The 15,014-nt window shown below is 43.8% G+C and overlaps 1 protein-coding gene across 2 annotated transcripts in view; it reads left to right on the forward strand.

The window, feature by feature from the left end:
• SYT1 (synaptotagmin 1) overlaps positions 1-15,014 on the forward strand; it is a 514,105-nt gene that overhangs the window by 234,115 nt on the left and 264,976 nt on the right. The gene's annotated exons all lie outside the window — the stretch shown is intronic.

The following is a 15,014-nucleotide window of genomic DNA, read 5'->3' on the forward strand; positions in this document are numbered from 1 at the left end:
TGAGGAATATTAGTAAGAAGACAAGCCTAGCTACAATTTCTTAGACTGTAAGCATACCTAGCATTGAGAGAACTAGTACATTTTCTACAGAATTGATTATAAAAAGTAGCACAACCCCAGTACTGCCTATTGCTTATAAAAATAATAGTTGTGTAGTGCGGACATAAAAATAATGAACCCGCATGAAATTATGGAAACAGTGAATATTAGAACATATTGGTTATATTGATTAAAACAGACAGGTATCTCATTAAAATGCTCTTGACCCTTAGTACATAATTGAATACATGACCAGTTTCTACAGGAATCTAAATGAATTGTGCTTTTGCGAAATATAAAAGTTCACAAACATGTTAGTTCAATGGTTGCTGTAGTACATGGTAACTATGAAAATCAGGATAAAATTATTTAAAACAGTGAAAAATGTCTACTTTGTTATTTAAACAAATACATAAGCTGAGCGCACTGTATATAGAGCACTAGTGGTGGCAACAGTCAGGCAAGGTTGTTTGTCGGTTAAAAATGGGAAATAATGCTCTGTATTTAAAGGAGTTCTCCACCGAAGAAATGCAGCATTACACAGTTCTCCATGAAAATATTGGGTTGTCTACGTCATGCAAGGACATGCCAGGTCCTTCAGAGGAAGAGACACTCTGTGTAGCCACTCTCTTCTCCAGCTGATTGATGGTGGTCTCAAACGCGACATCTCTCTCTAATAATTCTAAATGCTTTAAAAGAGTATTTGAAAATGTGTATTCTTAAACAGAAAACACCTTTATTTATTTGTTTATATATATATAGCTTATATAAGACCAACATAGCTTGTCACCATTCACATCAGTTCTGGTCCCCAATGGGGCTCGCAATCTAATTTCCCTATATCAGATACACACTAGAGTAATTTCACAGAAAGCCAATTAATCTATCAGTATGTTTTTGGAGTGTGGAAGGAAACTGGAGTACCTAGAGAAATCCACAGTAAAATACACAGACTCCATGTAGATGTTGTCCTTGGTTGGATTTGCACCCAGGCTTTTGGCAACAAAGCTTACCCCTTACCTACTACTGTGCTGCCCCTTTATAGTACGCCTTTAAAAAAATAACTTTACATGTATAATTATTCTACAAGAAAATGTTGAGTAACTTTGTAAATATATTATATTGCATTGATCTTGAGTTACAGCCTGTATCATAGACCAGAGCTACATTCACAATTCTGCAGTCTTTTGAACTAAACTCTCCAAGCATTTCTTGATGGCTCAATGTCTGAACAGCTTGTTCTAGTCATTTGCTTTCTGGCAGTAATATGATGTGAGAAAAATTAACTCTACCTCTGAATTATATAGTAGTATAGGTAAACTACCAATAGATGTGTTTGTCACCAAGCTTGTTGACAGTTTTCACTAACAACTAGCAGAATTATGAATGAAGCCCTGGAATAAAATACAGGCTGTAAATCAGGATCAGTACATTATAAGTAACGCAATGTATTTACAAGTCCTGTAAGGAGATTATATTAACATATTAACTGTTAAATGGCATTAAAATGTGAATGTACACTACAAGTAATAGTCCCCCGGCCTTATCAGGAATATTAGAAAAATTCTCCAAATCAGTTATGTTATTTAAAAAAAAAAAAAAGGCGAAAAACTCTAACATTTGGTACACTTTAATATAATAGACTGTGCTAATAAAAGGCAGCTGAATGTACTACATGTAAATAATACAATGTAAAGAGAATCTACAATGGAACATTCTTAAAAAAATAGCAAAAAACCCTGAATTTGAACAAAAGTTATCAGTCAATATTGAGTTTATATGCCTGGATCAGTGTCTGTAATCGGGTTGAAGATTAAATCTCTCGGTTTGCTGGCTAGCTTTCATATACAGTAATACAAAGGCAGATTCTCTAAAACATTACAGTTTCTATCAAGCACCTTGCGTAGTTTATAATAATGTAGTCATTTAACTAAAACCTATTTGCTGCAGCTTTAATCATTTAACACTTTAGAATAAAATGTAAAATATGAACTGATCGTTCTAGTATTTCTCAGCATCTGGTCATTAAGTAACTAACACTTTACAGAAGCTGAGCTGGCCTTTGACCTTGGAATGCATTTCACTTATTATCCACAATACAGCAATAGTGATCTATTTTTTGTATGTTTAGAAATAATATGCAATCCTGATTTTATTGTAACTAAAATAGAATGATTCTCTTCTAAAATTATCATGGAGTACTAAGCTAATATTTCACAACAGATGCACTGGTCAATCCAGAGGCGTAGCTAGGTTCTCCAGCACCCAGGGCAAAGATTCAGTTTGGCGCCCCCACCCAACCTCTTTCCCGACATCTCCTTCCCCCTCGCCGTGTTTGTTTTCTCTACCAATCGACGTGTCATTTCTTTTTATGTAACGCGAGCATAATATTATTTGTACATTTCACAAGCAATATGGTTCTATACACAACACCAGAACCAAGCTCGGTACATAAATACAGCCCCAGAAGCAAGCTCACTACATATATACAGCCCCAGAACAAATACAGCTCAATTTAGTGCAACCCCTGCCGTATAGCTTTGTACAGCATAAATCTACAGCTCCCAGCATGGCCCGAACAATGATAAGGATATGCTGGGAGTTGCCGTTTCACAAAAAAAAATCCTATCATAATCATACTACCCATCATCTCACTGCAGATCATACAGTAACTACAGTGCTGATTAGAGGCAGAATAAACATTTACATTAAGTGACTCACCGGTGACGTCTCAGATTCTAGTTCTTTTTCTCCATCTGGTCCAGACCTCTATGATGAATTCTCCCGGTCACAGCCCATTTCTGCAGTTTGCCGCTCAGATGTCTTCAGCTTCTCACTTTTCCAACATTTCTGCACCTATAAAGAAATATAAAGTTATCATTATACCACACACTACGCCCCTAAATATAATAGCGCCATACACTGCACCTCTAATTATAATAGCACCATACACTGTGTCCCACACACACACTGTGCCCCCTGTAGACAGTGCCTGCCATAGAGCCCCCTGTAGATAGTGCCCCCATATAGACCACCCCTGTATAGTGTCCCACAAATAACTCCCCCTATAGTGCTCTACAAATAGCCCTCCCCTGTATATAGCCCCCTGTAGATATAGCCCACCCCTGTATATAGTGCTCCACATATAGTCCACACCTGTATATAGTGTTTCACAGATAGCCCAACCCTGTATATAGCCCCCCCTTGTACATATAGTCCACCCCTGTATATAGTGCTCCACTAGATAGTCCACCCCTGTATATAGTGCTCCACAGATAGCCCACCCCTGTATATACTATATACAGGGGTGGGCTATCTGTGGAGCACTATATACAGGGGTGGACTATATGTACAAGGGGGCTATATACAGGGGTGGGCTTTCTGTGGAGCACTATAGGGGGAGCTATTTGTGGGATACTATATACAGGGGTGGGCTATATCTACAGGGGGACTATATACAGGGGTGGGCTATATCTACAGGGGGACCATATCTACAGGGGGACCATATCTACAGGGGGACCATATCTACAGGGCTGTGATATACACAGGGCTGGGATATACACAGGGGGGCTATATCTACAGGGGTGGGCTATACAGAGGGGGGCTATATACAGGGGTGGGCTATACACAGGGGGGAATATATCTACAGGGGGCTATATCTACAGGGCTGGGCTATATACAGGGCGACTATATCTACAGGGGGGGCTATATACTGGGGTGGGCTATCTATGGAGCACCATATACAGGGGTGGGCTATATCTACAGGGGGCTATATACTATATAGCCCACCCCTGTATATGGTGCTCTATAGACAGCCCACTCCAGTATATAGCCCCCCTGTAGATATAGCCCCCCTGTAGATATAGCCCCCTGTAGATATAGTCCCCCTGTATATAGCCCAGCCCTGTAGATATAGTCCCCCTGTATATAGCCCAGCCTTGTAGATATAGTCCCCCTGTATATAGCCCAGCCCTGTAGATATACTCCCCCTTTATATAGCCCAGCCCTGTAGATATAGTCCCCCTGTAGATAAACACCCCCCGTAGATAAAGTCCCCCGTGTAGACAAAGTCCCCCCCGTGTAGACAAAGTCCCCCCCCCCGCAGATACAGCCACACACTTCTATTACAATTAAAAAAAAAAAATTAAAAAAAATGTCAAACTCACCTTATTCCCTCTCCCACGCCATCCGGCAGCCATGGAGACCTGCTCTCTTCTGTGCAGCATCTATGAAAGGCGCAGATTGGCTGGGCAGGATGACTTTCCCTATCAGTCAGTCAGCGATTTTCATCGACGGAAGCGTCACTGGTACAAAAGGTACCAGTCGCTTCATTCGCGGAAAGGCGCTGAATGGCCGGGCACGGAACGTTCATTGCTTCTAATTGTACCTGTGTCCTTGCGACACAGGTACAATTATAGTGCAGGAGGAGGTGGCGCTGGCGCCCCCGTCTGAACTGCGCCCGGGGCACATGTCCCGCCTGCCCCCCCTAGCTACGCCCCTGGGTCAATCTGCATTTATGGAGTGCATGTTTAAGGGGGGCCAGCGAACCGGACCACAATTTCCAATGACTGAAAAGACAAAGAAATCACAGCATTCCCAATTGGAGGGAATGTAAGGCTCTATTCACCCATAGTCAGCAATGTTTCAGCCCTCTTAGTGGGGTTTTTCTTAAGCTCGTAGAGTAAGATACTGAACAGGGATGATTACACTGAGCCAAGCCCTAAATCCAGTGGCGGACACAGACTGCAAAAGGCCCCTGTGCAGATAATGTGCCAGGGCCCCCCCCCCCCCACCCCGCAAACTTCTCATGGCCGACGGTCCGCTTTCAGCTGCATCGCTGGGTCTCCTAAGTGACCCAACAATGCAGCACTAGCAGCCGGGGCGTCACTAAGGCTGGGTTCACACACACACTATTTACGGACGTAATTTGGGCGTTTTAGCATTGAATTACATCCGAAAATGCGGCTCAAAAGCGTCGGAAAACATCTGCCCATTCATTTGAATGGGTCTTACGATGTTCTGTGCCGATGGTCATTTTTTTTTACGCGCCGCTGTCGAAAGGCGGCGCGTAAAAAACTGCCTGTCACTTCTTCAGATGTAAATGGAGCCGTTTTCCATGGACTCCATGGAAAACCAGCTTCAATTACTTCCGTAGTGGACGCAGCAAAAGACGCCTGCACATGCCATTACGGCTGAAATTACGGTGCTGTTTTCTCCTGAAAACAGCACAGTAATTTCAGCCGTAACAGACGCTGCCGTGTGAACATACCCTCAGGGCTTAAAATGTCCGGGAAATAGCCCCAATACATATGTGTCCGCCCCAAAAAAAAGTGTGTGTATAGGAGACAGCATAGCATATCTATAGCACTACGACCCTATAAACTATGGATAGGATTAGATACAGTGGCTGAGCAGACAGTATCACACATGATAGGATTAGATACAGTGGCTCAGAAGGCAGTATCACACATGATAGGATTAGATACACAGCTCAGCAGACAGTATCACACATGATAGGATTAGATACAGTGGCCCAGCAGACAGTATCACACATGATAGGATTAGATACAGTGGCTCAGCAGACAGTACCACACATGATAGGATTAGATACAGTGGCTCAGCAGACAGTACCACACATGATAGGATTAGATACAGTGGCTCAGCAGACAGTATCACACATGATAGGATTAGATACAGTGGCTCAGCAGACAGTACCACACATTATAGGATTAGATACAGTGGCTCAGCAGACAGTATCACACATGATAGGATTAGATACAGTGGCTCAGCAGACAGTATCACACATGATAGGATTAGATATAGGGCCCAGCACAGTATCATACATGATTGGATTAGATACACAGCTCAGCAGACTGTATCACACATGATAGGATTAGATACAGGGCCCAGCTCGCTGACATTGCGGCTCCAGCGCTGGACCCAGGAAAGGTAAGAATAATAATTTTGCTTCTTTATGTGTTACTGATTATTTTTGTGTGTTTGTGTTTTTTTTACAGGTTCGGTTGTTGGACTTCGGATACGAGGACTTCAATGACGGCGTTTTTTTTATTCTCAATAAAATGGTTAATGAGGGTTGTGTTTTTATTTCAATAAAAAAAATTTCTATGTGCTTGTATCTTTTTAAACTTTATTATCACCGCCTTAGTAATGGCCGCTGGCTGATTGACAACCTCCATTACTAAGGCGAGGCTTAATGTTAGCCGGTGCAGAGTCTACACTAACCCCCATTATTACCCCGGTACCCACCGCCACCAGGGGTACTGGGAAGAGCCGGGTACAAACCAGTACCCGACCAGCTGTAGTGACGGGCAGGCACCGGGGTGGCCGCAGGCTGGTAGTATTAGGCTGGGGAAGGCCAAAAACAGTGGCCCTTCCCACCCTTGTAATGCTGCCTGCTGCTGCTGTGTTGTATCTGGCTGGTTATGAAAATTGGGGGGGACCCGACATCGTTCTTTCCAATTATTTTTTAAATGACGTGGCGTCCCCCCCATTTTCATAACCAGCCAGATACAATAAAGCAGCAGCAGCCTAGCATCACCAGGGTAGGAAGGGCCACTGTATCTGGCCTTTCCCCTCCTGATAATACCAGCCTGCGGCCACCCCAGTGGCCGACCATCACTACAGATGGTCAGGTACTGGATCGTACCCGGCTCTTCCCAGCACCCCTGGTGGCGGTGGGTACCGGGGTAATAAAGGGGGTTAGTGTTAGCCTCTGCACCGGCTAACACTAAGCCCTGCCTTAGCAATGGATGCTGTCAATCAGCCGGCGGCCATTACTAAGGCGGTAGTAATATAGTTTAAAAAAAACCACAAAGACATAGAAAAAATATTTTATTGAAATAAAAAAAAAAAACACAACCCTCATTAACCATTTTATTAATAAAAAAAAAAGCTGTCATCGAAGTAGTCCTGGAATCCGCCGTAGTCCAACGACCGAACCTGTAAGAAAACACACAAAAAATGATTAGTAACACATGTGTTAGGGTATGTGCACACACACTAATTACGTCCGGAATTGACGGACGTATTTCGGCCGCAAGTACCGGACCGAACACACTGCAGGGAGCCGGGCTCCTAGCATCATAGTTATGTACGACGCTAGGAGTCCCTGCCTCGCTGCCGGACAACTGTCCGGTACTGAAAACATGATTACAGTACAGGACAGTTGTCCCACAGCGAGGCAGGGACTCCTAGCGTCGTACATAAGTACGACGCTAGGAGCCCGGCTCCCTGCAGTGTGTTCGGTCCGGTACTTGCGGCCGAAATACATCCGTCACTTACGGACGTAATTAGTGTCTGTGCACATACCCTAAGGCTTAGATACAGGGCCCATGTGTGATACTGTCTGTGGGACCCTGTATCTAAGCCTACCACAAGGTAGGCTTAGATACAGGGTCCAGCAGACAGTAATCTTATACAGTATAAGATTACTGTGTGCTGGGGCCCTGTATCTAAACCTACAGTGTGGTAGGCTTAGATACAGGGCCCAGCAGACAGGATCACGCATGGGCCATGTATCTAAGCCTACCATGTGATTGGCTTAGATACAGGGCCCAGCAGACAGCATCACACAATCTGTGATCCTGTCTCATGGGCCCCCTAAGCCTGCTACATCGTAGGCTTAGGGGTTGTGCAGTCCCTAAACATTGATGGCCTATCCTCAGGATAGGCCATCAATAGCTGATGTGTCGCCCGGGACCCGCAAATCAGCTGTTTTGAAGGGGCCGCAGCACTCGTACGAGAGCTGCTTCCCCTTCATTTCACTACTCGCCCACACTGTGAATCGCCGAAACCGATTCACAGTGTGACCGGAATGAAGTGACAGGAATGAAGGGGAGCAGCTCTCGTACGAGTGCTGCGGCCCCTTCAAAACAGCTGATTGGCGGGTCCCAGGAGTCGGACCCCGCCAGTCAGGGCTATCTTACCTTCCTCTTCGGCCGCGGCGGGAGTTCTGTCGTCTCGATGCTGTGCGCGGCGCATAGCGCTGTGACGTCATGTGCTGCGCACAGCGCCTGACGTCAGGACCTCCGCTGCGATCCGGAACCAGGAAGGTAAGTAAAGTATGTTACTATAGTAACAGGGGCCCGCGGCCCGAGTTACTATAGTAACTTTTTATTGATGTGGTGCGGGGGGCCGTGGGCCCCCCTGGCTTCGGGGCCCGGTCGCAATTGCGACCGCTGCGACCCCTATAGCTACGCCAGTGGTCCACGGGCCTCTGTCTCAGTCCTCAGCATCGCGCAGCTGAGAACTGAGTCGGCCAGCAGAGGAACGGGCCCCCTTCCCACGCGGGGCCCTTGTGCAGCTGCACCGGCTGCACATGCGGTATGTCCGCCCCTGCCTAAATCTAAAGTCCTGAAGGGTTACTCATAGTCCCTGTGACTAAAGACAAAACATTTTGAAAATGTTAAGTTTGAACAGCAATAAATCCATTTAGACTGAATAAGACGTCTATTTAAAATATTTGTCTGCTTTTGACAATGTATTTTTGTTAGAACAGTGCCAAAATGCAAATCACATTGTCCCACTGCTAGGATCCCCAGTGACTATCTGTAATCTGTGATGGAATCCCAACATAAGTGTTCAATTTCTTTGCAGTGCCACCCTAGGGGAAATGTAGCATTACACAGTGCCCATTGAAATCAGAGGACTGTTTATGTAAAGCATGAACATGGTAGGACCTCCAGATAAAGAGGCACTCTATAAAGTCGCTCCCTGCTCTGTCTAATAACTGGATGAGGGTCCTGAGCACTTAGAATTCCCTAATAGGGTGCTTGAAAATAGTTTTTTTTTTAAAACGAAACACAATTTAATTGTATAAAAAAATCAAAGAATGGGGCAGATTTACAAAGCTGTCTAAGATTTAGACAGCAAAAAAAAACTAAAACCAGGCAGTCTGAAGATACACAAAAGTTGTCACAGTGATGCAGGCTATATGATACATTTTGTTGCATCTTGCTAGACATGCTAGAAACTTTTTTCTTCCGTATAGCAACTCTTGGTTGGCTTAGGTTTTGTTTGGCACACTTTTTTTTTGTTTTCTCTACCAATCGACGTGTCATTTCTTTTTATGTAACGCGAGCATAAAATTATTTGTACATTTCACAAGCAATATGGTTCTATACACAACACCAGAACCAAGCTCGGTACATAAATACAGCCCCAGAAGCAAGCTCACTACATATATACAGCCCCAGAACAAATACAGCTCAATTTAGTGCAACCCCTGCCGTATAGCTTTGTACAGCATAAAACTACAGCTCCCAGCATGGCCCGAACAATGATAAGGATATGCTGGGAGTTGCCGTTTCACAAAAAAAAATCCTATCATAATCATACTACCCATCATCTCACTGCAGATCATACAGTAACTACAGTGCTGATTAGAGGCAGAATAAACATTTACATTAAGTGACTCACCGGTGACGTCTCAGATTCTAGTTCTTTTTCTCCATCTGGTCCAGACCTCTATGATGAATTCTCCCGGTCACAGCCCATTTCTGCAGTTTGCCGCTCAGATGTCTTCAGCTTCTCACTTTTCCAACATTTCTGCACCTATAAAGAAATATAAAGTTATCATTATACCACACACTACGCCCCTAAATATAATAGCGCCATACACTGCACCTCTAATTATAATAGCACCATACACTGTGTCCCACACACACACTGTGCCCCCTGTAGACAGTGCCTGCCATAGAGCCCCCTGTAGATAGTGCCCCCATATAGACCACCCCTGTATAGTGTCCCACAAATAACTCCCCCTATAGTGCTCTACAAATAGCCCTCCCCTGTATATAGCCCCCTGTAGATATAGCCCACCCCTGTATATAGTGCTCCACATATAGTCCACACCTGTATATAGTGTTTCACAGATAGCCCAACCCTGTATATAGCCCCCCCTTGTACATATAGTCCACCCCTGTATATAGTGCTCCACTAGATAGTCCACCCCTGTATATAGTGCTCCACAGATAGCCCACCCCTGTATATACTATATACAGGGGTGGGCTATCTGTGGAGCACTATATACAGGGGTGGACTATATGTACAAGGGGGCTATATACAGGGGTGGGCTTTCTGTGGAGCACTATAGGGGGAGCTATTTGTGGGATACTATATACAGGGGTGGGCTATATCTACAGGGGGACTATATACAGGGGTGGGCTATATCTACAGGGGGACCATATCTACAGGGGGACCATATCTACAGGGGGACCATATCTACAGGGGGACCATATCTACAGGGCTGTGATATACACAGGGCTGGGATATACACAGGGGGGCTATATCTACAGGGGTGGGCTATACAGAGGGGGGCTATATACAGGGGTGGGCTATACACAGGGGGGAATATATCTACAGGGGGCTATATCTACAGGGCTGGGCTATATACAGGGCGACTATATCTACAGGGGGGGCTATATACTGGGGTGGGCTATCTATGGAGCACCATATACAGGGGTGGGCTATATCTACAGGGTTCTATATACTATATAGCCCACCCCTGTATATGGTGCTCTATAGACAGCCCACTCCAGTATATAGCCCCCCTGTAGATATAGCCCCCCTGTAGATATAGCCCCCCTGTAGATATAGTCCCCCTGTATATAGCCCAGCCCTGTAGATATAGTCCCCCTGTATATAGCCCAGCCCTGTAGATATAGTCCCCCTGTATATAGCCCAGCCCTGTAGATATACTCCCCCTTTATATAGCCCAGCCCTGTAGATATAGTCCCCCTGTAGATAAACACCCCCCGTAGATAAAGTCCCCCGTGTAGACAAAGTCCCCCCCGTGTAGACAAAGTCCCCCCCCCCGCAGATACAGCCACACACTTCTATTACAATTAAAAAAAAAAAATAAAAAAAAATGTCAAACTCACCTTATTCCCTCTCCCACGCCATCCGGCAGCCATGGAGACCTGCTCTCTTCTGCGCAGCATCTATGAAAGGCACAGATTGGCTGGGCAGGATGACTTTCCCTATCAGTCAGTCAGCGCCTTTCATCGACGGAAGCGTCACTGGTACAAAAGGTACCAGTCGCTTCATTTGCGGAAAGGCGCTGAATGGCCGGGCACGGAACGTTCATTGCTTCTAATTGTACCTGTGTCCTTGCGACACAGGTACAATTATAGTGCAGGAGGAGGTGGCGCTGGCGCCCCCGTCTGAACTGCGCCCGGGGCACATGTCCCGCCTGCCCCCCCTAGCTACGCCCCTGGGTCAATCTGCATTTATGGAGTGCATGTTTAAGGGGGGCCAGCGAACCGGACCACAATTTCCAATGACTGAAAAGACAAAGAAATCACAGCATTCCCAATTGGAGGGAATGTAAGGCTCTATTCACCCATAGTCAGCAATGTTTCAGCCCTCTTAGTGGGGTTTTTCTTAAGCTCGTAGAGTAAGATACTGAACAGGGATGATTACACTGAGCCAAGCCCTAAATCTAAAGTCCTGAAGGGTTACTCATAGTCCCTGTGACTAAAGACAAAACATTTTGAAAATGTTAAGTTTGAACAGCAATAAATCCATTTAGACTGAATAAGACGTCTATTTAAAATATTTGTCTGCTTTTGACAATGTATTTTTGTTAGAACAGTGCCAAAATGCAAATCACATTGTCCCACTGCTAGGATCCCCAGTGACTATCTGTAATCTGTGATGGAATCCCAACATAAGTGTTAAATTTCTTTGCAGTGCCACCCTAGGGGAAATGTAGCATTACACAGTGCCCATTGAAATCAGAGGACTGTTTATGTAAAGCATGAACATGGTAGGACCTCCAGATAAAGAGGCACTCTATAAAGTCGCTCCCTGCTCTGTCTAATAACTGGATGAGGGTCCTGAGCACTTAGAATTCCCTAATAGGGTGCTTGAAAATAGTTTTTTTTTTTAAAACGAAACACAATTTAATTGTATAAAAAAATCAAAGAATGGGGCAGATTTACAAAGCTGTCTAAGATTTAGACAGCAAAAAAAAACTAAAACCAGGCAGTCTGAAGATACACAAAAGTTGTCACAGTGATGCAGGCTATATGATACATTTTGTTGCATCTTGCTAGACATGCTAGAAACTTTTTTCTTCCGTATAGCAACTCTTGGTTGGCTTAGGTTTTGTTTGGCACACTTTTTTTTTCCACATTTTAATGCATTTTAAGCCAAGCCTCTGCCCATTAAACCATGCCCCAGGTGCAAACATCTGCTCTTTAATCAGTCTAAAATTAAATGTGCCAAAATGTGGCACAGTTTTCAACATATTCTAGAGGCAGCCACAGTACTAAATATGCCCCAATATATTTATTCTTTTTTTTAAAATTCAAAATGGCAATTGTTATTTGTTACTATATGTCACAGTAAACCCAGGCCTCAACAGTAGTTGAGGTGAAGTGGAAACTTGCATTAGATCACTTTCAGGAAATGTCCGCAAGTCCCACCACTCCGGCTGATCGTTGCAGAAAATTAGCAGCACACCAGTGATGTACTGCTGTATATGATATATATTCTACCTTATTTTATCATATTAATTGGTTATACATATTTTAAATACATACGTATTCCTTAATGGTTCTTCTTCCATTTGTTCATTTTCATGTGATCCTATAAGCTGCATGTTTTATTTAAAATGGGTGACAGAAATATAAACTTTTCAATTGAACTGCGGGAAAAAACACAGAGCTAGTGTTTAGAAAGCTGGGGTTTTCTGTGTTTTTTCTGATGTGAAATACAAGTTTTAGATCAGCTTTTTTCATGAACAGGTCTTGATGAGTTTCCCCAAATATAGCATGTTACCTCAAATAGACTAAGACCAGAGGGTATCTTGTCACACAAATAAAAAATAAAACATATTGCCCAAAGCTCAAGTACAGGAGTATAAAGTGGAGAAAGAAGTCCAGGAATCTAAGCTCTTTAAATGATAACCCTCAAGATATGTTTTGTGTTCCTTTTACAAATTCATGCTAAGTGTCTTTTCCTTTTTGCAGCGCTCAGGGGCTATTGATGTGAGTTTAAACTCCTTATCTCTAAAGGAGCAGCAGACAAACAGTGGGAAGGAAAACACCCTGGAGTTGCTATCTTACAATTAGACAAGCATTCTATCATTGCATGTTGAAATTAAAGCAGCTGGCAGACCACATAGCAAATGTCAAAGCTGTATTGAATGTTCATAGAAAAATAACATGGAAATGCATGATTCCTATTTAACACAATTCCAAAAACAAATACGAAACTTAAAAAAAAATTTCCACATCTATAAGATGACCATAAAGTGCTAAAAAAAAAAGCATTCGCAACAAGAGCCTAATATACCGCCTTCAAAACAAAGTGATGGGTGGTTCTTAGGAAGAAAAGCCGTGTCAGCCAACAGCTCTCCTCCAATCAATGTTGACGCAAGAACAGATACTTTACCTGAAAAGTTAATTTTAAGAGCACCTACCACCAATGGTTACCAATGTCATTCTTCATTCACCAGATTATTTAGGCTTGTTTAAATTAAGTTTAGATTTGTTAAAGGTTGTTCATTCAGAACAGCCAGAGATTTCACAGCTAGTAAACATATTACTAATTATTTGCACCTAATAAAAATGTCATGAAAAATGACACAATGGTATACAACAAAAATATAAGATTGTATTTAATAGTAGAATACTCCCAAGAGACTATTACCATAAGAGAAAATTGATTATAGTTGAAAATGGTAAAAGATGGTAATAGAATAAAAGGAATACTTCTTTGTGCAGGATATCTGATACATTGGTTGCTCAAAAACTGTTATTTCTACAATTTCAAGCATACAATTATTCCTAATTTTCACTGAATCTTCATGTAGTTGCCCTATGTATGGCTTCAGAGAAATCAATACTTTTCTATTGTCAATAATAATCTCATGGTTTACATATTATTTGGCTGTCAATTATTCAATGTTGGAAGATACAGTGATGTCTCTAAACCAGATCAGGGAAACACTTAGGGCATGCCCAGACGTGGCGGATTTCTTCCGCAACTGTCCGCATCAATGCCGCACAGAATCTGCGTTGCAGATTCTGTTGCGGATCTGCCCAAAATGGGCATTAAATTGATGCGGACTAGCCATTGCGTATTGAGGTGAAGTACTTCCCTTCTCTGTATCAGTCCAGGATAGAGAGAAGGGACAGCACTTTCCCTAGTGAAAGTAAAAGAATTTCATACTTACCGGCCGTTGTTTTGGTGACGCGTCCCTCTTTCGCCATCCAGCCCGACCTCCCTGGATGACGCGGCAGTCCATGTGACCGCTGCAGCCTGTGATTGGCTGCAGCCGTCACTTAGACTGAAACGTCATCCTGGGAAGCCGGACTGGAGGAAGAAGCAGGGAGTTCTCGGTAAGTATGAACTTCTATTTTTTTTACAGGTTGATGTATCTTGTGATCGGTAGTCACTGTCCAGGGTGCAGAAACAGTTACTGCCGATTGCTTAACTCTTTCAGCACCCTGGACAGTGACTATTTACTGATGTCGCCTAGCAACGCTCCCGTAATTACGGGTGCACACACGTAGTCACCCGTAATTATGGGTGCACACACGTAGTCACCCGTAATTATGGGTGCACACACGTAGTCACCCGTAATTACGGGAGCCCCATTGACTTCCTCAGTCTGGCTGTAGACCTAGAAATACACATAGGTCCAGCCGGAATGAAGAAATGTCATGTTAAAAACCCAATACGCTCCGCAGCACACATAACATCTACATTACATCTGCGGACTTCATTGCGGAATTTTGAATCTCCATTGAAGTCAATAGAGAAATTCCGTAATGAGTCCGCAACCAGTCCGCCACACGTCCGCAACAACCATTGTATGCTGCGGACACCAAATTCCGCACCGCAGCCAATGCTCCGCAGTGGAATTGTCCGCAACGTGCAAACGAACCCAACCAAAAAGCTGTGGAAGGCAATGGAGAAACGGGTCCGCTGCAGATTTCCGCTGC

Source organism: Rhinoderma darwinii, chromosome 3, assembly GCF_050947455.1.
Source record: "Rhinoderma darwinii isolate aRhiDar2 chromosome 3, aRhiDar2.hap1, whole genome shotgun sequence".
Classification (NCBI taxonomy): domain Eukaryota; kingdom Metazoa; phylum Chordata; class Amphibia; order Anura; family Rhinodermatidae; genus Rhinoderma; species Rhinoderma darwinii.